The sequence below is a fragment of the Chiroxiphia lanceolata genome, chromosome 5 (genome assembly GCF_009829145.1).
Source record: "Chiroxiphia lanceolata isolate bChiLan1 chromosome 5, bChiLan1.pri, whole genome shotgun sequence".
In the NCBI taxonomy this organism is placed as follows: Eukaryota; Metazoa; Chordata; class Aves; order Passeriformes; family Pipridae; genus Chiroxiphia; species Chiroxiphia lanceolata.
The window spans coordinates 67,633,524-67,657,394 of NC_045641.1; positions in this window are offsets into that span (position 1 = coordinate 67,633,524).

Here is a 23,871-nt window from a genome sequence, read left to right on the forward strand (position 1 = left end):
TGTCTTCATTCTTTCAAAGAAAGCTATCCAAATCCACAAGGGTGCCCAAAACTAAAGAGCAAACCAATTCACAAGTAGGGGGAAAAAAACGCCTCACATTCCCAAATATCCAATAACATAAGAACCCCTATCAAATTTCTTTTACTTAATAACTATTGTTCTATTGTTGAAATTTATTCTTGTTTTTTAAGGAAGCTAAAGTGTCTACTTCTGATTTGTGATAAGCTGCACAGCTAATGGAGGACAACACATTCTGTTAGATAGCCAGATGATTAAGCAGTGGCCATCACAACACTTCATTTTTGTGATATTTGCTCCCCAGTTATAGAAATGATCTAGTAATATTTTTTAACCACATTGGAATGTAATGAAACTCATATTCTTGCACTATCAATAAGCAGGCTTCGAAAATTTAATTGAAAGATGCTTTTAAACAGCAAGTGACTCTGCAGTGTATGAAATCAAAATTAGATTTTACTAGGAATGGTCTTTGGGGGAAAAAGTATACGAGAGAAATGCTTTAGTTCTTATCTGAAATAAAATGACAGTAAAATAATTAAGGTTTGGCCTTTGGAAGGCCTTCCTTGATAGAATCAGACTATACACTGAGATTATTATTAAATTCATTTTAAGATACTCATTTCCCTATTATGATTCCAGTAATTACAGGAAATAAAACTATTTTGGATTAAATAGATTAAAATACTTTAATAGTTTCTCTTTCCGAGAACAAAATTCACCTAACCCTTCCTTTTTCATAATTCTTTGAATAAATGTTGGCCATCTGTGCTCTGGAGAGAAAGATATTCTTGACTGTGATTAAAACACTCTTAAAATAAAGTAAAATAAGAACTGCAGGCCTGACACCATAGCTGCTGGAAGTAGAACACTTCTACAGAAAAACCTCATGCCCTGTCCAGGCTGCTTACTGCAACTCATCAGTGAAAACTATTTCTGGTCCAGCCTGACAAACAAGTAACCAGCTACCTGTTCTCTCTCACAAACAGGTAGAAACTAAAAGTGTAGCTTCTCCAGAAAAAAAAAAAAAGGCAAACAACAAAGACAAACTTAGGTTTAAGGCACATAGTTTTCAAGGTACAGTGCTTGACAGTGCTTTACTACTTAGGTCTGCAAATATGCATAGCAGAGCTCACAATTCAAATGTTTTATTCATGCTGCTTTTGGGACTACATCATCCCTTACACCTTACTCTTCATTGTCTTCAGTACTTTCACACATAATGAAATTCCAAGTGCCTTTGGAACTATTGAGAGAAAAAACCACCTAGAGCGACACTACTTTTATTCCTACAAAATGTCAAGGGGAATCACAATAAAAAACCCAAAGAAAAAAGCACTCAGCAATTCATCTTAATAATAACAGTTTCTCTTAGCAGAAACAATTCTTCTATAGCAGGTGAAAGTGTAAAATTTGTGAGGCCTGCTCTGACATAAAACATGACTCAGTCCCTAGATTTATGTTCATCTATGCAGGTCCTGACATTTCTGGCATCTTAAGTTCAACATATCACACAAATTTGATAGTCTTAAGCAAGCAAAACCTCACAGTAGAGTTGGATAAAGTAACCACAATTTGTGATACTTCACTATATGGATGTCAGAACTATTGAAGATGGACAAAACCGGCTTGCTGAGTAGTAAAATATAAACCACCTTTAAATCCTCTTTGCTTGTAGCAAGAGGGCAAAGACAAAACTGTGTAAAATTTATCTGAATTTTTTGTCGTTTTACAGCAAAAGAAAACTCAACTCACACTCTAGGCAATGTTGACAATCTTAAACAAACAGAGACATTAACGCTTAAGTTCAACTCAAACAGTCCAGCAGCAACACCATAAGTACAAGAAAACTGATTACAGTGTCTCACAGTCCTCTACTCCTGCTTCAACTCAGTTTACAGTTCTGTGGAATTTTTCTGTGGACTTGGGAGAAGAATCAGATTCCTGCAGTTAGATACTAAAGGGGACTCAGGAATACAAAATTATTCCATCCTTCATCTCAGCTTGCTGAGTCTCCCTTATAGACAAATGATTTCTAACAGATTTGTAGAGATCTCTAGCAGAACTTCTGCCAACCACTGTGACTAATTCCAAAGAAATAGATTTTTTTTTAATATGTCTTTCAGGTGTCCATCTTGGCTCCCAGCAAGTTTCTCAGCATTCCCTCCTGCTCTATAATACAATATTAAATTAGAAAATGACTATGGATATGTGGAATATTTTGCAAACAACGTTTTGCAGTTTTAAAAAGAAACCTCTATCTCTTGAGAGCTAAATAAAACAGGGAAAGTCAGGAAATTTTAAGAATAGTTCCAGGTTTTCAAAGCCTTTCCCTTGACCTCAACACCCTTATTGATTCAACTTGGTTCGGGAGCATGGTTTTCATCACAGAAGGCTTTTGAGTTTGGCTTTTGCTCAGTTTCTGTCTTCCATGTTAATTTTATGATCAGATGTTTCCTTTTCCAACAATCAGTGTTGTATTTTCAACTCAGATTTATTTTCAGCACTTGATAATATGCCACCAGAAGTCCTCATTCATCCTCTATTTCTGTTGGTGTTTGTCATCATCAGAAGACTACCTTCAAAGCTTTGAAAGCGCAAATGCAGAAACAAGTATAGAGAGAGAATATATTGTGGTGCCACCATCTACAAGAAAAACGTGTTCTCCAATGATACTGGAGTTCTAGTAGAATTCAAAGCAGGTCCATTTTTATATTTTTCTGAGAAATGTTAAAGTAGCACATGATGTAGGAAAAAAACCCCCACATAACTCTGAATATTAACCAGATAATTTACAATGCACAAGTGTGTTTTTTTTTTAATCAAATACTGCTTTCATTTTTTAGGCCTTTGGGATATTATTGAATTCTGTCTCTTAAAAAATTGCAATGATGCCATTCATGTCAGCATGCCTTGGAACAAATCCTGGTACAGATGGGCTTGTGTCAAACACTAAACTCAGGAGAATTTGGGACGTGGAACGAACCTTTTTACAGCTAAGACCCATTTTACAAACTACGTGAAAACTTCCAAGCTGATGTTCATCACATTCACAGTAAGTAAAACCAAACTGTCCTCCAAAACTCTTAGGAAGAAAAATAATTTGCCTGTTGGTTTTGACTAAGTGAAAAGACTTCATCCACCTTTTAATTTAAGCGAAAAGTAATTACGATGTAAACCTACTGTTGTGTCCCTTTAAGGAGGTTTTGGTTAACTAATCCCTTTTAGAATCAATTCTTTCTGTCTATATTCCCTAATGTTTTCCTTTGAGAAATTTACTGTTATGTGCTTCAATTTTATTTTTTTTTTAACTAATATATAGCCTCATGAATTATTCCCTTCTCAGAAGATTTTCTCCATGGCATATCAAAGCGCGTATGGATTTGTCAAAGAAATGAGATACTGAAATAAATGAGATATTTAAATGTTAGTTTCCTGAGACACAGACACAACCTGTGTGGACGTATTTCTAGTGTGTTCTGCTACGTGTTCCGAAAGCTGCCAGGTTCACAGTGCTTGCACGTCACCCACAGTTTTAAATGTCAGAAAAATGGAGTATTTTTAGAAGTGATTAGCTGACTGGACAGATAAAAAGTGTTTGTCCATGCTCTTTGGTCAGGCTTTCTTGTAACATACAGCAGTACTTACTACCTTGTGAAAGAGTCCTGTGCTGTACTCAGGGCCTCAGCAAGTGCAATGAGGAGGTTGCACAGAGGGCAAATCACATAAGACCCCTCCAGAAGAGTGCAGGCATCCAGATCAGAAAGGTCCAAGTCTTTAGAGGCAGAAGACAGCCCAGATCCCACAGGCTGCTTCCTTATGAGAAAGAGCAAGACCACAGCCAAATGGCTTCCTGGAGGATGGAGATCACAGAGCAATATCCCAGCTAGCAGGCACACAGGGCACCTTTGCCCATAAAACAAACACTGGGTTTAGGATCCTGTTTCCTGATTTTGACCTCGATTTGGAGCATTTGGTCACAGAAAGCATTATCTTACTGTTTCAGGTATGTATCGAGCACCTCTGGCATCTTTTACGTTCAGATGGAACCAGTTTTTTCTCCTCCAACTTTCAAAAAGACCCACTAACCTACTTTCCCCAGGCAAGGGGCAGCACACATGCAGGCTGCTGATCACACAGCTCCAGCTACTGACACTTAATTTGCATAGTAATTCTCACAGTGACTACTCCTGAGAAACCCCTTCTTGGCACAAAGCTCCTCAGCAAAAATTAACACCACGCTGACCTGATGCTAAATGAGAACGTTTGAGAATGAAGTCATATAAAATAACTGCTCTTCATGTACAGCAGCAAAAATTATGGCTAAACCAACAGGCTTGACAAAACACGTGTTTGCAAGAAACAGTGAATTTAGATGTACCTGCAAAAGGTTTTTCTATAGAACCAGTGTAAATAGTACTAAGATACAAAAGGTAGAAAAAAAAGGTAAGATAACCACCTACAAGTTCTGTAGCTCTCCCATTTTAATACACTCATTTTAGAAGACTTAAGTTATCACTTTGATATTGGTGAAAGTTTTAAAATTAATCCTTGTCTTGGTTAACTGACAATATGTCCCAAGGGGTGCGACCTCTGATGCAATAGAAACACACACCCCCTATACAAAAGAAATGGTAGTTTCTTTCAGTCCTATTAATAATTTGATTCAATACATTTAAAACTGACTGTTTCTGACAAGATTTCACTACAGAAATGAAAAAGAGTTGGAGAAAAATACTAGCTTTCTTTCAGAAGAAAATAGTCTTGCTTATCTATACCGACAAGCCAGTCTTCTAGTAAACCATGTAATACTTTAGAAAATTGACATCTTGTCATATCTTTAGAAAGGCAAAAAGATGTGAATCTTAATTGCAATCTCATCTTTGTTTTTAAACAAAGGAATGAGAATTGCAAAATTGAACAATGTCTAAATTTAAACTATTGTTTCAATTTGAGTGATTAAATTTATATTTGAATGATTGTTTTACCCACTCCTAAACCCAAAGGCCTACAAATAGGAATCTCTTCTAGGAAATACCCTAGGGATTTCCAACTCAAGATTAAAATTGCAAAAATCAATAGGGTTGATGCCCATCAGAACACCAATACTCCTAAAAAAAAAACGTTAGCAGGAAACAATAGAAATCCAGCAAGATATATTTACTGACAGCTGCAAGTAGGCCCATTCTGCTAGATACTTTCAAGCAAAATGGCAAAAAGGTCTTTTCCTCCACACTTTCCAACCCTGTTCCTCCTCTTCACACTAGAAAAACTCACAATTTTTCAAAATAATTTAAGATGTTATGTTTTGGGATTCCTTCCCATGTTTTATTACCATGTGAGTGAAAAATGGGAGGTGCTCTTTCTGTTGTCAGTTTTCTGCCTAAATGCAGAGCAACTTTATTTTACAACAGATAAAATGAGAAAAACCATCCATCCCCATTTAATAAAGAACTGAAGGATACCGAGAAGGAGATGCAATCAAGGTATGCTGATGTAAGATGCTGTAATTTTTACCCTGGCAACCAAATGCTTGGCACTTGCTCCTCATAAATGCCTGGAGGGCTGTAGTATTTGTTCTCTGGCATTTTTTAATCTAAAATACAAGTGAATTAACTCAGAAGTTAATAAGCAATAGTTCATTTGGACTGAGACACATTAGATGAGACTCATGTGAGCCACTTCACTGCCAGCAGGTGATGAACAAGTGAGGTTATGACTTCTTTCACCAGCACAGCAAGACCCTGGCAGATGTTGTCTGTCCACAGCTGAAGCCCTGAGAAAAACAGATGCTGGGCTGAACTGCAGAAAGCATGGAGGCTCACAAAAGCCATTGGCTCTCTCCTGTTCCATGTTGTCAGACAGTTCATGATGGGCCCCAGTCACACAACAAACAACTCCACAGAGGTGCACGATGCACATCCTAAATAGCAGCAGAGGGGATTAGTACTGAATGTTATAATTACCACTATAAGCATGAAATAATGTGCTGCAACAGTGAATTACGCCTCCCTGCACATGCTGGCAATTCTCAGAGGTGTTGCAGGGCCCCTTAATGCAGGGGAATGCAATAGCACACCTAGCTTCATCCATTAAGGAAGACAGGTCAGATCCAGAGTGTTCTCCAGAGAGGTCCCACCTTCCACACTCACTGCAGAGTTTCTGATCAGCCCAGAAGATGATGGGACAGTGTGCTGAGGCTGTGCCAGAAGCCTGCCTGCAGGTACACAGGAGCTCTCAGCCCCAGGGGAAGGGGAAAGATGCCCTTATGGCAAAACAGGTCTGTTCACAAATAAGTTTTATTATTAAACTGATCCCAAGTGCTGCTATTTTTCCTCCTTTCCTAGTTTTTGAAACATGCAATAGCCATGCAACAGATTTGGAGGCTGACAGTGCTATAAGCAATGCAAAACAGGGCTAGAAGGTGAGGTGCAAGGTGCAACAGAGTTGAGTTACAGCAGCAGACAAGGAAGCCATGCAAACATGACCCCACTGCACTGCAGCCAATTAAGGAGGAGTCTAAAGGAGCTGAATTCAGCATTAATTTGTTTCAATTGCTTATTCTTCAAGCAGTTCTCTGATCTTTAATGGATTTTGATGTGGCCTAGAAGGTAGCCCAATTAATTTTTTTTTCCTCTTCAGATTCGGACACTCAAGCTCAAAAATAGATGATGTACATTTTCAAAAGTGAAAATATACAAAAGTATATTTTTTTTTTTTGCCAAATCCCTAATTATCACCCACTCAACATTTGGATGGCCTCATTTCATGGGAGATGGAAGGAGTGGAGCAAGTGATGTTAGTTTGAAAATTGAGTACATCTGGCATGGCTTTTGTTCCTAGCATATGGTAACAGTCTGCAGTTCAGTGAGAGAGAAAATAAAGGACAACTGTGCCATTTTAACATTTTATTATTTCAGAAGGTGTGAACTACCCAGCACTATAGAATCAGTTACCTTCCTTGTTTCCCCATCTCATGAAAAGTAGTTTTGTATCCCTGTAAGCTCCAATCAGTTAGAAAACTGTCCCTCAAAGTTCATGAACTGAAGAAAGGCAAAAGACAAGGATGTGCAGGCATTAAAGTAGTGTTATCTCCATTGGTAGATGAGATGTTGCAGACAAAGGAATTTATAGAGGCTGATGCTAGGTAATCTGGAGACTCATAAGTGTGTTAGAAATTTATTTATTTTAGACAAAAGAATTCCTAAAGGATTCACAAGCACTCTTCTGTCTAAAACAAATCACAAAAAAATCAAATTTGTATAATTGGCTTGCAACTTCTTGTGTGCTTTTGTTGAAAAGCAACTCAAACACTGACATTTCACAAATCCATCTGTTATAAATGGAGAATGACCCAGTCTAAGGAAATCTACTGATCTAGCCCCCTACTGAAAGTCTGGGCCAAAGAGAAGCCCTGATTCTCAGCTTTCAGAAAGGTTTTTCTAAAAACACATTTTCAAGCTGCACAAATTGGTTTCAGCTCGTTTCAAAACCAGAAGCCAAGTAAAGGCAGCAGGCGTGTTTGGAGGTCTTACTAGTGTAGGTTTTGCATTCTTACAATTCACTTAGACTTACCTTTGATACACATTGTAACTTTTATTAAACATTAGGCATTTGCACAGAAGGTTTTAGATTTCATTTGCAGTGTTAGAAAGCATATCTGCACAAACTATTTACTAATGCGACAAGAATTGTGAAAGAGGGAAAGAATAAGAGGAAACACTACAGAGGAAAAAAGTAAGGAAAGAGCTTTGAAAGCATCAGGGAACTCTAAAGAACAGGAATAGTACCAAGCCTGTGTTAGGTAAAGATCCTTACTTGTATCTGTAACAAAAAATTGAAAATATGGGACCACAAGTATTCAATAACATTCAAATTCTGGCTGGTTGAATCACAGCAGCCTCAGGAGAGGTGCAGGTCCTTTGTACAAAAGCTGACATTAAAACAGGTCTTGTATTTTCCCATCTTCCACTCTTACAAATCTATTAATGTTTTCCTTTTTTAAAAACAATAATAATGACAAAAAGACTTTTCAAGCACAGCCACAAGCAAAGTATCATAATTCCCATCTAAAATAACGCTGGCTGATGAGCAAACCTGGAAGATTACTTCTGGGAAAACAGCACAGGTACTTCCTGTGCACTCATATCTCTTTTCAGTGAAAATTCCGTGTGGAGGAGATTTATAGCAGGCCTGTCCTGTCTGGGCTGTAAGAGACCAGCTGTCTCTGAAGGAGATACTCTTTTGCCAAGACCATGATCAGTATGAAACAGGCACAGACTGTTGGTGGTGATGCAGTTTTCCCTGTCAGTGCTCCAGCCTTTCTTATTTATAGGAGATCTTCCTCAAAGTGAGACCTTGGCATTTTCAGCTCCAGTGCTCCACTTGCTTTTCCCAGAGGGAATAACCCTGTAATGACAAATCATGATGGGTATTCATTTTAAAGGTCTTTTGTTGAAGAACAGCCTTCTATTGCTCTGATGCCCTTTTAGAAGCTCTACATTTACAGAGAAACTTCTGCCCCGACTCCAAGGGCACAAAAGCTCATTTAATTTGGTGGGTCTGTTTGAAGCACAGGAGAAGCTTCTGAGTGCAGATCCTCACTCCCTGTGAAGCACTGTCAATGTTAACACTAGTGGAGTGATACAGATAGATGCAAACTGGCTGGTGGTATTGAACAGAAAGCAAGGAGAATAAATCATCCTGTCATCTACAAGTCAAATTTGACATTTCAGAAAACACGGTGCCTTCCTATACAGCGCCAGGTGCTGGGACCAGCACACATTTGGGAAACAATGGAAGGGGTGAAGGTGAAAGTCAAAGCAGGAGAAAAAGCAGTTCTTTGGAGATGGACGTTGGTTTGTTTTATGGATATCAAGAAAGGTAGAACTTAATATTTACTGTTGAATTTTTTTTAGCTGTGGAAATAATCACTTAAAATACTACATGAAACTTCCTATACAAATAGTATTTTTCCTTTTTTAATTTTGGCCCAGACACCTTGATAGCATCCTGTTTAAGCAGAGAAAGGATTTTGTTTTGAGACTTCAGAGCTCAGTGACATTTTTGAGGTCTATGGTTCCTTCTCAAGTTGTCTTCCAAAGAATGCCTAGGTTTTGGTGGTGAGATTGTAAAGTTTGAAAACACGAACAATTAGCTAAGGAGAAAAAGAAAAGAGGGAACATTAGCTGTAGGAACAACTCTGCAAAGTGAGACCCTGCTGCAATAGAGAGGGTTGAAAATTGTCATGGAATTTTCATAGGAGTTATAGGAGAGCCAAAAAACAACTTAGACAAATATTTTTGTTTATTGAAGTAAAAACTGTAAGGGATAAGAGTTAAAAGCTCCTCTGCAGAGACATTAAAAATATACGAGCTTACTCCAAGCTAGAAGAAAGTAAAATGCTTGTGATTTCCAAAGAAAATTATAATTCTTTATTACTTTAGCTGCAAGTTTGGTCTCTTTTTTTCAAAGTACTAAGACTTTACACTCTTAAAGCCTCAACTCCCCTGCATCTCATCTCTCAGTTATTTTTCATTAGTGTCACAACTGTTAGATTTAACCAGCAAAACCCCAGAGGACAGAATAGCACCAGTTCAGGTGAGTAATATCATAATTCTGAGATTCACTCCTTTTAGAGCACTTAAGTGCCATCATCCACCAAGACATTTCAGATCTAGTAACTAGTGAGCCCATGCCCAGGTCCAATCAGAGACTCATTGAAAGACTGAATGAATCACTAGGTAGGACTACTACTGTTTCCTCACAGTGGAATAACCCAGCACTTACCTCAAGATAAAAAATAATCAGGTCCCAGTTTCTCCTCTCCTCCCCCCATCTATCAGATATTGAAAGTCAATGTAATTTCATTTGAAGCATATTTGGCAAAAAAAAAAAAAATCATTGTAGTTATCTCTCCTGATCTCTTTGTTAAAAAAGAGCTTAGACTTTTTACCCTGTGTCTGCCATTGGATCTTTAAAAACTTTAAGGAAAGGGTCTAGAAACACGTAATTCTTCCATAAACAAAATGCTCAAAGTCCAGAAGATGCTGACTTTTAAAAGAATAACAACCCAGCTGATTGGGGGTTTATTTACATTGTCAGAAAAACTGCACAAAATTCACAGACTCCTCTGATACTGGTGAGGCTTCAGAGGCACACAGCAGCCAAGCCTATAACATGTTTTCTGTGAGTAGCCAGGAACTTTCATATCTATTCCAAAGCTCACTTCTCCAAATTTCATAAAGCACTGCCAAGCCAGGAATCACTTTGGCTCCAAATACTAAGCTTATTAACTGTGGTACTTAACAGCATATGAAATGTGTGCAATGAGATTTACCACACAACTCTTCAAATCATGAGAACTTTTGGGAAGAGAAAAAATCCTCTCTGAAAATTATTTCCTTTTGCAGTGCAGCTCAAAAAAGCCAGCATTATCCTCAGTCTTTGAATACTAAAAAGCCCATACCAAAATTTTTTTCTAAACACAAACCTATACAGTTTATCATTGGATATAAAAGTACATGCTTTTTGCAAGGCTCTCCCAGAAAATAAAGACTTTCTTACTGAAGGAAAGGCAGTAACAGGATGATGTAGACAAGAAGCTAACTGTTCCCTCTTTTGCAGCCATCATTCCAAATGTAATCATTGCAGTTCTTTCCTAAGACATAATCCCTGATAAACAATTATGGCTGTAAGGAAAAAAAAGTGTCATCTTACTTCTCCATATACATGTCTAATAGGATAAATACAAAGTTAAAAAAGAGGGAATGTGGCAAATTTCTCAGGAATTTGAATAAAAGGAAAATATGGTATTAAGCAAACAGAAATGTTCATTTGCTTACATTTGGATCTCCTTACAAGCCAAGGAAGAGGCTCTAACCCCTAACCCCAAAGCTAATCATGGTGAAACTTCAGTGACCAGAAATTTAGAAACTTTGCACAAAGACTGAGCCTGTTTCTGTTCAAGGTATAAGAAAAGCCAATGATGATAAAGAGACTCACATATTTTTGTTTTGTTTTGCTTGCTTACCTTATTAGGGATTCTGGAAACCTGCTCTACTAAGGTTTGGCACTTATTTACAGTTGGAAATGCAATTTACTTTGATGGGCAGAAGTCCTCCATACCACATTGTGACTTCAAAACAGCCACATCCACACAGAAATATTAAAATACAAGCAGTGCACTAAAAACAAAACCCACATGCACACACACCTCCTCCAAGAAACCAACCAACCCAAACCAATAAACACCAAAACAACTCTTGGTTGCCACAAGCAAGAATAAATGTTTTGGGTTATGCCATCACTAGGGTCTCCCACATGACCATCATGAAAACCTGATCCTTCCATCTCCCTAGCAACGTGCAGCCTTTCCTGAGAAGAGTAAATACGAGCAGACACTCTGCTAGTAAATACTCCAGACGCTCTGTTGCTTTCCCTCTTCTTTTCCAAAAATTTATTTTCAGCTCAAATGTGTAAATTTTCTACTGCCAGATTTCCTTCAGGCTTATCATTAGTGTTCCATCAGGACCAGGCAGGAGAAAGATTCATCCCACACTGGTCTGTTTGGCCTTTCAGATTCAAAGGAAGCTCACTCCTTCCATTCCCTGTATTGGCTGGGACAAAGGCCCTCGACCTGTTCACAACTTGCCTCGATAACTGGAAATTAAAGCGTCAGGGAGTTTTACAGGAGTTGGAAAAGAGATAGGAAAAGAAGTCTTAGAAAACAAAGGGAGAGAATCCAATGCACAGCCACAACTGCAAGCAAAAAAAGAAATAAATCCAACCCACTGAACTGCTGCATTCTGTAAAAAAAGTAATTTTTTCCAAGTGTAGACAAGCTGAAGTAAATCAAGTACAAAGCCTGTGATTTGAGGTATGAAATTCACTTCAGCCATTAGATCACTTAGTCAAAAAATCAGCATTTCCAGTAGCAGGATCCAATATATACTTTGCATACAAAATTATGAAAATATTATTGGACAGCCAACAGAAGCATTTGCCTGCTGAGTGGAATTTCATGAAATTAATTTAATTTCCTTGGAACTTAAAAAAGGATATCTAGAGCTAGTCTTATTGCATGGTTGATTTTTTTATTTGAAAATATTCTAATGCATGTGTGTATACTCGGGACTGCAAAGCCCTCATGGAGTTAAATGCAGCAAGGATTCAAACAATGCCTCTTTATACTCTTTACACATTCTTCATCTTAGCACCTAAGAGTACTCTGGTTTAGAAACTACCAAATTATCAGCAGTCCACACTATCCTAAACTCCTGCCATATCAAGCAATCACTGGAGAACCCACTGAGGTCAGTGGACATTAATATTCTATTTGTTCAAATTTCAGTTTGTGGTTTTGACTTCAGTAGACAACCTTGTCCTCATATCTTAAAGAAAACTGGCTCCAAAATGCATCCTTTTTCAATTGGATCTTTACATGCAGTTATTGATTTATGATTCTTACTTTTTTTTTCCCCACTAGCAAGTTGAGAAATATCCGCTTTAAGAAGTTTGATTATGATCAGAAGGTTGACATTGTGGAAATATCATCTTCTTGACTCCGTGTATGGTCTGGGGGAAGCTTAAATTCTGAGTTGCACAGGGTGAATCAAGCATTTATTTATATTATATATATATATACACACATACACATATTCATTTACATATATGATTCATTGCTAGGCCTTGGCCAGAAGAGGTAGCTGACAGTAGGAATCATTATTGAGGCTGTTAACAAAAGTCAGGCTGAATAATTCTTATTACAGTGACATAAAAAGCAGAAGGAACACCTTTGGCATTTCAAACACTGGAATGAGCTGCTGGATAGTCTGCTGTATATTCCTGGTTGTGGGAGACTGTTTCAAAAAATTAAGAGAGAAGGAGAACAAGCAGAACATTCCACAGCCATTTTCACAGGGATATTTTCTAGCTATAATTCCACTTGGCAGTTTAAGACTGGCAGAAGTTTCAATTGACACATGTTCAGGGAGATTTCTCACATTGACATACAGCATATAGCTGCTTGTGACACTAATGATGTTGGTCTTTGGAGAAGAAATCCAAACTGCTGATTGCTCAGCACAGATTTACAAAGGTAAATGAGAAGACTTCTTCTTTTACAAAAGGCAAAAAGAAATTAAAATGATAGCCGCAGGTAAGAAAATTTTGACACAGCTTCAAACAAAAATTTGCTTTTTTTTCCAGACACAAAATGTTTGTAATTGGTTGATGTTTCATAATAATTGTTTTGCCATTTGTTTCACATGAAGCAAGATCGGATTCTACTTGATCTTTCTTAACCAAGAATGTGACTCAAGGATCAGGGCAGGGGACTGGAAGTCAGAAACTCTCACTCTGAATGCTGCAAGATTCTAAAAGATACCTCTCTTGATTTATCAATGACTACAATCAGAGATTTATGCAAGATATGTTGCCTTTCTGGCATGATGCAAAGTGATAGGTATGGCAGTGGCTGTAAATGCTAACAAATATTTAGATAGATGTTTACTAGGCATATGAAACAGTCCTGTATATTTCTACAGACTGGATTTCATTATTTCAGTGTGATAGTAAGAAAGCCTGTTCTATAGAACAGTGACAGCTTTGTTTCAACCAGTAAAAGGAAAAAAGAAATCATTAAAATAAACAAAACAAAAAAAGGAACAACAAAATAGAAGCATGTTAGATATCCGCATCAGCACAGGTTCAAAGTAATTCAAGTCCAAAATCAAATCAAGGGTAAATTTTGATTGTAACACATACTTGAATCATAAACTCCAACCTGCATTAGGATTTCAATGCATAAGTCTTACTACTTCAATCTCTGTTTAAAACCAAGTGTGTTTTCAAAACATATCTGAACTGGTGAATTAATCAGCCATTTCTAGGCTACAGAACAGCTTTGTTAACATTATGCAAATAACATTGCAAGACCCAGGTGCTTGGATACGTGGAATTGCCTGGAATTGCAGACAATCATGAATTTGATTGGTATTTGAAGTTTGAATTCTGCCACCAGCTGAGAATGTCACAGTCTAGCCATCACAGCTGTGGGCAGGAAGGAAGGTGGGCACCTTCAGTGGTGTCTGTGCTCCTTCCCAGATTCCAAAGCTGGTCACTGATGTACTTCACATTGATTCAGTTGATTACTCAACTGAATTACTCTCAGATTCTTGTATAATTCAAATATTTTATGGAATAATTTTTTTTTTTAAAAAAACACTTCAACCAGGGTCAGATAAAAGTCATAGATGAGGGGGGTCTAACTAGCTAAGGTCAAAATATTTTAAAGAGATCAGCATAACAGTAACCTTTTGACAACACTTACAATCTACATTTAATATTTTTTTTTGTCATTGTTAAAATTTAATGAGTTTATCCAAAGGTCAGTGAAGTCAGAATCTTTCCATTTGTATTAAAAGGCTTTGGGTTGGGCCTGCAGTTTGAGGAGTACTCCAGGACCCATTTGGATGAAATAATTTGCATAAATGAAAAATTAACCGTTTCTAATGAAGCACTATGGATTTTGAACTCTCTCAGAAAAGGGAAGAAACATGATTATCTTTCTCTGGAGGTGTAGCCACATTTGTATTTTCAAAAAAAAAATGTTGCCAGGAAATATAATATTTATTTTGCTGAAACAATTTTATCTCAAAGAGGAAACTGCATCCACAGATTTGGAAAGAAAGAGAAGGGAGTCAACAAGTACCAGCACTGATGGACTTTGCTCAGCTCACATTCCCAAACATAGGTACACGTAACAAATACAGTATCCAGTAGCCTCAAGTATGGTTGTGCCCCATTGTCAAAGGACAAAACTGGTTTTTAAACCTAAGAACGTTCTCATGTCACCTTCTAAAAGTGATTTGGTGAGACTTGGCTGAATCTCCAAGACCCACAGAATTCAGTACATCAACAACATCTACACTTTGCATTGTCACTTACAGTGATAAAGTGAACTTCCAAATAGAAAATGCAGATAAGTAGATAAAGAAATAATGGTTTCTGTAAAACATTTTTACAGAGTTGCCTGTGACATTCATAATTTCTCACAACTTAGCAGATCAGGTGACTAGAGGTTCTCTTGTAGGAAGATGCCACAGAGAGATTTACTTGCGATGTTCTTTGTCGACACAATCTGTCTCCTCAATGCTAAATCAAATGTGCATTTTCCCCATAATAAACTTTAGAAAACACTAGGAATTTCAGGTTGAGTAGAGCTGAATTACAAAAAGTGATCCTGGGTTACATTTACGTTCATGCATTATAAGTGGATTAGGAGATCAAAGCAGCCAGTGTCAAAAACTGTACATGTGCACTGTGTGCATCTCAGAAGCTTTACTTCAGAGTAGCTCTAGTGTGGTCTCTGAACCACATCTCTGAACCATACTGTACATGTAGTTCAAAGGATAATTATGCCCTAAACCTTTGTTTTCTTGGATACGAAGCCCTTAGTGGATTAGTCTAGGAAGCCCCATTCAGTCTTTACTCCGTCCCCTACAGAGAATGCAGCAAACTTCTCAGCCCCTGACACTGTCACTTATTAAAGGCCTCACAAACATATGCAGACCTCATTTCTGTTCCTGATTTTGATCCTCTTCTATTTCTTTCCATCTCTGTACAAAAAAAAAACCTCCCCAACTAATAATAACAACAATTGAGAGTGCTTGAAAGCAGAACCCTCAGGATACGCATTGAAAATCCTACTGTATCAATATGACTAAAAACATATCTGAAAAACTAGTGGGACTTTTACTCTAATAAGAGATCTCATTAGACTAAAAAAGTTTTTAAAAGCCTTTTGGTTCATTATGACCTTGATTTAGCATCTGGAGAAAGAGCCACACACTCTTCTCTAAGAGAAATCCTTTTAATTTAGTGAGAAAAGTAAGATATTTTGGCAAAAGATTTTACAAGAGTAAAATACAACCAAGAAAAAAATATTTCACTGACACATTCAGCACAAAGACCCATTCCACAGAAAACACTCACTACAAACAACCAATATGCTACCTTTAGTAAAATACAATTTGTTGGTTTTTAAGTTACCCACAAGAGAAGGAAAAGAGTAAAAGAAGAAAACAGATTAAAAGAGTAAAGAAAGAGAGAAGGAGAGAGAGAAAAGGAAAAATGGTTACTGACAAGATCTGATGGTTCACATGGTTGAAGCTGCAGGAGAGAGAAAAGGAAGGAGAGGGAAGGGGAGGAGAGGGAGAGGGACTTACCATGTACCTGCAGGTCCAGGCCCAGTCCTTCCCCCTATCCCACACACACTCACAGTGAGTTTGTTCCTACCCATATCAACAATTCAGTGAGATTTGGATCCAGTATCTCACCCCCCCACATGCGCTTGAGTTGGTCTGAGCCAATAATTAATACAAGAATCCAGTATGTCACACATGGATTCCCTGCATATTTGGAAATACTTGATAAACTGCCAAGAATTAAATAAGAAGGTATCAGCACCAGGCTAAATTCTCAGGTCCAAAGAAACTCAGATCACAAATCTGAGAGATCACACAGAAATTCACTTTATATCTGAAGACGAAAAGAATTATTTATTCCACAGAAATTCACTCAAGATTTGATGCCAAAAATAATTGAGTCAGGTGGTGACTTAATTCTCGCAGTCAAATAGGGACCCCCACCACTTCCTTGCTAGCCTGAAAGATCCAGAATTAAGAATTTCTGGGCCAATAAAGAAAAAGAAAGATCCTTTTTCAGATCTTTGTCTTAGCTTTCTTTTCCCACAGAAAGAAGAGGTAATTTATTTTGCCCTGTTTATTCTGGAGAAGGACTTCTTAACACTTCTCACATCCTCTTCCTCCTAAGGACTCCTACCATCACTCTGCTCATCTGGAGCAGCAAATTGATACCTGGTCCTAACTCACTAGAAGTTTCATCACATTTAAGTTGTTCCAAAGAAATGCTGAATATACAGTGAAATAAGGCTGTTTACTCACCTTTGGTGGAGATGTTACTTAGATTAAGGATTTTTGAAGACTTCCTTCCCATCTACCTCAGCAATTTTATCCCTGGCTTACCAGCTGTTAATATTTGTAGCGAAAAATAATGTGGAAGGAACTGATCTTTCTAGCTGGTGCCTGGGTGATAATTTGTCAAAACACCCACGTGCTTGACGGAGGAGAAGACTGAGAGGGATATTCAGGTAGTATTATTATCTGGTTAAAAAAAGTCTGGAATACATTAGTGCTAGGGATTGAGGGAGAAAGATATATTAAATGGCAAAAGGATGGAGATGCCTTCAGTAATTCTATCTCCTTCAGAGATTATACAGAAAGAATGCCTAGAACCAGGAAAAACTGGCTCCCTCTTTTTAGCTGGCTGTCTGAGCATTATACTCCTGAGTGTGCTTCAATACCTCTCTTTCCAGATGCAGCCTGGGGGAGCTGCACTACTCTGACTGATATTTGTATCATCACAGCTCCCCAGAGGTTTCTCCCCATTTTACTCACTCCACCATCTTCCACTGAACTTTCAACACTCTCCAACTTTCCCACTTGCCCCTATGCTAAAGTTTCCTTGTGCAACCACACACAGCAGCAGCCCCCTTTAATCAGTGGCAAGAAACTTCCCCACTTTTTTTGCCTCCCGCCAGGGCTGAGGAATGATTTGGACCCCTGTCAGTGAGCCTGTGTCCTCAGCCATTTCCTCAAGGATGCTCCCAAGGGTGGGCAAGGGTGGAGCAGCCAAGCCAGCCCACCCTCCTGGTTGCAGCAGGGACAGAGGCTGGGTCACCTCAAGCTGCACTATCCCCTGCTGCCCCACCAGTGCTCAGCTGAGACACGAGTGCACACACCCTGCCAAAGGCACACTGAAAAGCCCAGCAACGACACAGAGCTGCTGATCTGTCCCATACTCACCCCTGCTCCACCACACCTGCTCACTGCCGCTCTTCTGTGGAGTTATTTCACCCACAAAAACTGTGCTGATGTATTTACCTTGACTCCTTGAAGAGCCCTCCTTGCTGAGGGTGACCCACCACCCACACCCTGTCTCGGTGCTGCTCGCTGTGGTCCGCGCTGTGAGGAGGCTGACGGGAGGCACTGACAGCAGAGCAAGTGGGCAGTAGAGGTTGGTGGTGGTCCCTCTCCTGGCTAGCTGTGGAGATAGCTGGTTCTCACACCTTACAAGCACAGGTGAGGGCCAGGCTGCCCTATGAAAACACAGCAGGGAAATCGGGATGAAGCATCTCTCAGAGCTCACTCAAGCTCGGATCCCTCAAAGTGAACTTCAGTATAGAAAACAGATCTTGGTAACCCCCAGCAATTCATTTGAAGAGACTCAAGGGAATTTACAGACAATGTATGGCAACAAATCTTGTTTTCTTGCTAAGAGCAATGCTTAACTATTCCTTCCTAGCATTTTGTCCCTAGAGTGTAGCGATGTATTGCTTACAGACACTGACGCACGTTAATCCAAAGCAGTTTGGAAAAATAAGTGAATAAATAAAAGGATAAGAGCAGTGACTGCTGACTTCTTTCTTTTAACATCTGTTTTGCAGATTCTTTTTCATGTCAGTGCTTATAAACTGTGTTATCTATGAAGAGGGTTTTATGTAGTTGAAATCAAATTGAATAGAAGAGCAGAAGGGAACACTACACTGAGGAACTGGATAATATCAGACAGATTTCAATAAATCAGGTCATCATCATTTTATAAAAAATATTCTTACCCTCAGTGTTGTGAATATAGATGTGTTTCCTTTGATTATTCAAAATTGGCCTCTGACCAAATAAATTTTAGAAGTAATTTTGTCTTTTTTCCTCTGTATAAGCAGCCAGATCTAGAGGTGTGACCAAGGCAAGGTTCAGGCAGAGACAAGGCAGGCATGGCAAGACAGGGCAGTCACCTGTTAGAGACAGCAGGATGGACATGGCTCTGGTACCCATTTTGTCTCTCATAGAAGGTAAACTTGCTCTGGCTGCCCTTGATGCAGAAGCTGGAACAGGTAAGCTGCTGGCTAGTCCTAGCAGAGGTAGCTCCACCTGACAGCACCCACTGCTTGCAGCATTCCTGTGTTAGCAGAAGGGTAGGAAATATAATTTTCCAGTGTTTTGTCCTTTCCTGCAGTGGTAGCAACCACACTTTAAGCACTGATGATGGTGACTAACAAAAGCATCAAGTTACCTGACACCAGGGAAAGGGAGTACAAAAGAAAGATGGTATTTTAACTGGACAACGTGAAAAACAAAAGGTAGTAGAATTTCATCTCAGACAGCTTTACATCCTAATAAATCCAGCATGAATCCAGAGTGTGTTTGAAAGCACTGACCATCTGAAGTCTTTTTCAGAACTTAAGTCTGTGTTATTTATTCGTATTCTCCACACATAACAAGAGATTAGTGCAGGTATCTCAGAGCACAAGAATCCAACCACATATGGGACAGAAGTGTTTCAAGGCCATAATTTTAAAAAACAAACCTAACCAACACTGAAATATAATGCTGTATGTTGATAGCTCTGCACTGAAGACATTTATCTTAGAGTTATGAGTAAAGCACTATCACTCCATTTATATTGGGCAAGACATTTTTAGTTTCCAATCAAAATCAATTTTTTCCATATTGTATAATAAAACTAGAGAATGCAGTTACCCTCCCCTTTCTCCGTCTACAAATTATTTTTTATGTTCAGCCCTCTTCCCAGCCAAGGATGATAACACAACTTACAAACAACAAATAAGGCAACTTAATCAGGAGGTGTTAATCAGGAGTGTCATGAAGTAGACATTTATGTCTATTTTACAAGAAAAAAGAAAGCCAAGGCAGAGACATGCAACTACTCTCCTACTGCCATCCAGGCATCAGATTTTCCACATGGAGGGCAGAATGCTCCATTCCCCTCTTTGTTTCAAAATCTGCCCAGAATCCAATGCTCTGACCTGGTTTCCATACCAGAGGTTCAAGTACATGTGGGGATGATTTAATTGTGTTCTGAGGGATTAGAGCTCAGGTTAGTGAGAAGCAGAGTGAGGAAGGGGAGAGTTCTGTGTTTCAGGTGATTGATGTGTTGTAAACAAAGATTACAGAAATCCTAAATCTGGGTAGACACACGGGTGTTAACAGCAGGCAAACAGGGAAATATCTTTTATGACTCATTTTCCGTCTGTGTTACTGGCAAAGCTCTATTGTGTTTTCAAAGAAACAAAGCATCTTCATGGATACGAGGGAGTTTATAAAGGGAAAAATCCACAGATAAAAGATTATTTGTTTTTAAAGTCTTAAAGATATCAGAATTCCAAGATTTGTCTTCTTCTTTTTTTTTTTTTAATACTGGGAAATCTGGTAAGAAGACAAGAAATTGAAGACAGGGACTATATTCTACTTAGCTGGTGACAGAATTAAAAACATTTTTAAAAAATATTTCCTCCTTTTTATCCCAGCACTAGGCTCACACTGACAATTCTGTGCTTGAAAAATCTCTTTCATTCTCAACTCCTCAGCTTATAGTGCAAACCTAAAGCAAGACCTGGAAAGGATTTCAAGAAATCCAAATGATATTATTTTTCTTCCCTTTTTTTTTTTTTTTGAAAAGGGTCAGAAATCCTGTTTATTTTTCTACTAAAATGCAGATAAAACTGTTGGAAGGAGCAAAGGAAGGAATAAGGGAAGGGGAAGACACAAAATGAAGATAAGCAGATTCCCACTACCATTTGAAAACCTGACTCTGCCCTTAGAAGTTAGGATGTCACAGCAGATCATAGCATTCATCTGGACTGAGGTATTCCAGTGAGAAGCCAAGCAAACTGCAGCCTCTGCCCCATGTTATTGGGAACCAACCCAATGTTTTTGCTTAAATTTGACTCCCTATGTCACATTTGCTTAGCACTCAATCACTGTACTTCATTCACGTTGACGAGTAGTTGCCTCACAGCATTTGCTCTGAATTATGGTGGTTGGTTTATTTTGAATGTTCTCTCCAACAGGAACATTTCATGGAGAAGTCTGTTTCCACAAATTTCCTGTGAAAGGTTTTCAAAGTCAAAAGCTCTCATGTCACACCACCATCATAAAACTCATCTACTGGATATTTCAATGGCCTTGTGTTTTGTAAAGCTACATTACAGGTTTGGTCCTAACAGAGAATAAACCTCTTTAAATCAGTCAAATTCCTTCAAAACAGCCTGTTCCCCATCAGTCAGTTCCAAGGCCACAACAGAATGACAAGTAGAGGGAAACTGGAATGACTTCTAGTAAAATGTTAATACAGAGTGCAGCAACACCATCACTGGCTGACATCTAGAAGTTCAGATCATTATCTCCATCAACAAAGCCTGAATTTCATCTGAAGGTAACAACATGCTTCAATTTCATATTCTGCTTAAAGATAGTTTCTGGGCAGATAGTGCTGAAAAACAAGACTAAAAAACAGAAGGTCAAAGAGCAGAATAAACAACTGCATCCTACACCCCACAAACTAAACAGCAGCATTCTGTGCCTATTATCATAGCATCTGAAAAAAACCAAATCTCAGCCTGGTCTCAATCAGGCTAACAGAGAGATGAAGATCCAGCAGAACTAAAGTACAAATGTGATAATTTGGATAAGACAATGAACAAATCAATCTTAGTACAGAATTTCTCTATTTAGAGCATATAGGGTGTCTGATATATTGTGAACATAACAGAGCAAGTGACCCAGGGAGTAGCCTGCCCAGCAGTGTGATTTGTTTTTCTGACACTCACCTCCCAGTTCCCAGAGCATAATAGCAACTTCTCTGTAAGTTTAGAGCTTTCTTTGCAGCTGCAGAGATGAGGAGGAAAAAGATTTCACACCCTTTTCGCAAAAGAGAACAACTTTATTTGTATTTTTGTTTTCGAAAAAAGACAAGCATCCCCCCACACATTGTCAATTACATGTGTGCTAAATAAGGAAACTGTTCAAGTGGTTCTTGTTATGAAACTCAAATTTAGCAAACCCTTTAATTATAAATTTGAAATGCTGAAAGCCTCTGTAGCTAGAGGAGCATTGTAAACCATTGAGACAAAAATAACAGTCACAATATTTGTATAAAACGCCACTTAGAAACAACTGTCTCCCTGTCTTATATCAGTAATCTGCCAGGAATATAAAAAATACAAGAAAATGGAATTTAAAAAAACCCAAAACCACTAAAGTACTGATAAACAGCATGCTATCAAGATGAAGGGATGGATTAACAGGCAGAAATCCTAAAGGCTGGGAAAATAAATCATTTTTTTTCTCTCACAAACATCTCCTCACCTGACATTTCACTTTTCCATCTAATACTCTGATTTGCAGCATTCCCTCATTCATCTGGAGTCTGATGAAGTCCATTGTATGGACTAGATAGAGAATAATACTCACAAAGAGCAGACAGTAAAGGAGTAGTGCTGAGTAATTTCCCAGATAAATGGCTTTTCATGGCTTACATGTAGCAGTAACCTGTCACAACTCAGGCACCTTTGAATAATGACCTCAAATAATATGAAGTAGCTGTAGCAGGGCAGGAATACAATGACTGGATAATAAGAAAAATTTCTTCATGGAAGAGGTTATCAAGCTCTGGAACAGGTTGCTCAGGGAAGTTGTTGAGTCACCATTCCTAGAGGTATTTAAAAGATGGGATGCAGGGACATGATTTAGTGGTAGACTTGGCAGTGCCGGGTAACAGTTGGACTCGATGATCTCAAATGTCTTTTCCAACACAAATGACTCTGAGATCCTGTGAAATAGAAACAGCAGATTTCAAAGCTAAAGGCAAGATGAGAAATGCATTGCTCAGAGTTTAGCTGTAAGGATAACTGCAAGATCATTTTTTGAGAGCAAAGGTAGTAAGCCTCCCCATGGCATAAATTGAGGTGGTGAGTGTGAGGAAGAAAGAAAAGTGATGCAGTAATTGCACCCTTGGGAGAAGAAAGGTTGGCCACAAAGACTAAAGGTATCTCCTGTGAGTAACATGAGTTTTAATATACCATAAGCTATGTGTCCAAATTTCTGGAATCTATCAGCAACACGAATTGTAGCATCATGAATTGTAGTTTTTAAGCTCCTCTTTCGGTATTTTTGTAGTAAGGGTCCTACAGGTCTGATAATTAGGACCAGAACAATCACTTTGAACAGAACTTTTACTCATTGTCATCATAGTTGTGCCCTTTACAGATTGACAGTGAGAGTTCATTCTGCTGTGGAATGGTTGCTTAGCATCACACCTACTGCAAGAACATTTTGGGTACATTCCTGGAAGGGCAGATGCAGAATCTGGGAATGCCAAAAGTGTTTCTCTATGGGGTATTTACTGTTGTAGAGTAGCAGAGGTGAACAGACAAGTTCTACATGTTTTTTCTCAGGCATATTTTAGGTGTGCTGTGAAGGTTTGTCATCAGGTTAATGCAAACAGGGATTTTTATGAGGTCCAGCACAAATGGTTCTGGGAAGGTTTCTTTCTATACACACCCTTTTCTAGTACAGTTGTGAACATTTGATGAATTTTCGTGCAAGGACCAGAGATGAATGGTATTGGACAGCCAGAGATGTAAGACTAGATGAGCTTCATTGATAATCAAGTGGGTCCTTGAAATGTTTAAGCACTTCTCTCAGAACTATGTTTCTTCCTATGGGAGAGCAATCCTTATGGGAAAAATCCCCTTCAGGATACATCCTGATGGCTTTCCTTAGAGCAGAGGCAGGGGTATCTGAGCCTCAACTATGACTTGGTACCTCTCATTAAAATTGTTGAATTTAATAGCAGCAGCTGCCAGTCTTTTTTTGTAGGTAGTTATCTACACTTTTAGGTTGTTGACTCTATCAAGGAAAGGGACACGAACATGGAATCAAAGTTCTATCATAGATTCAGCACTAAAGG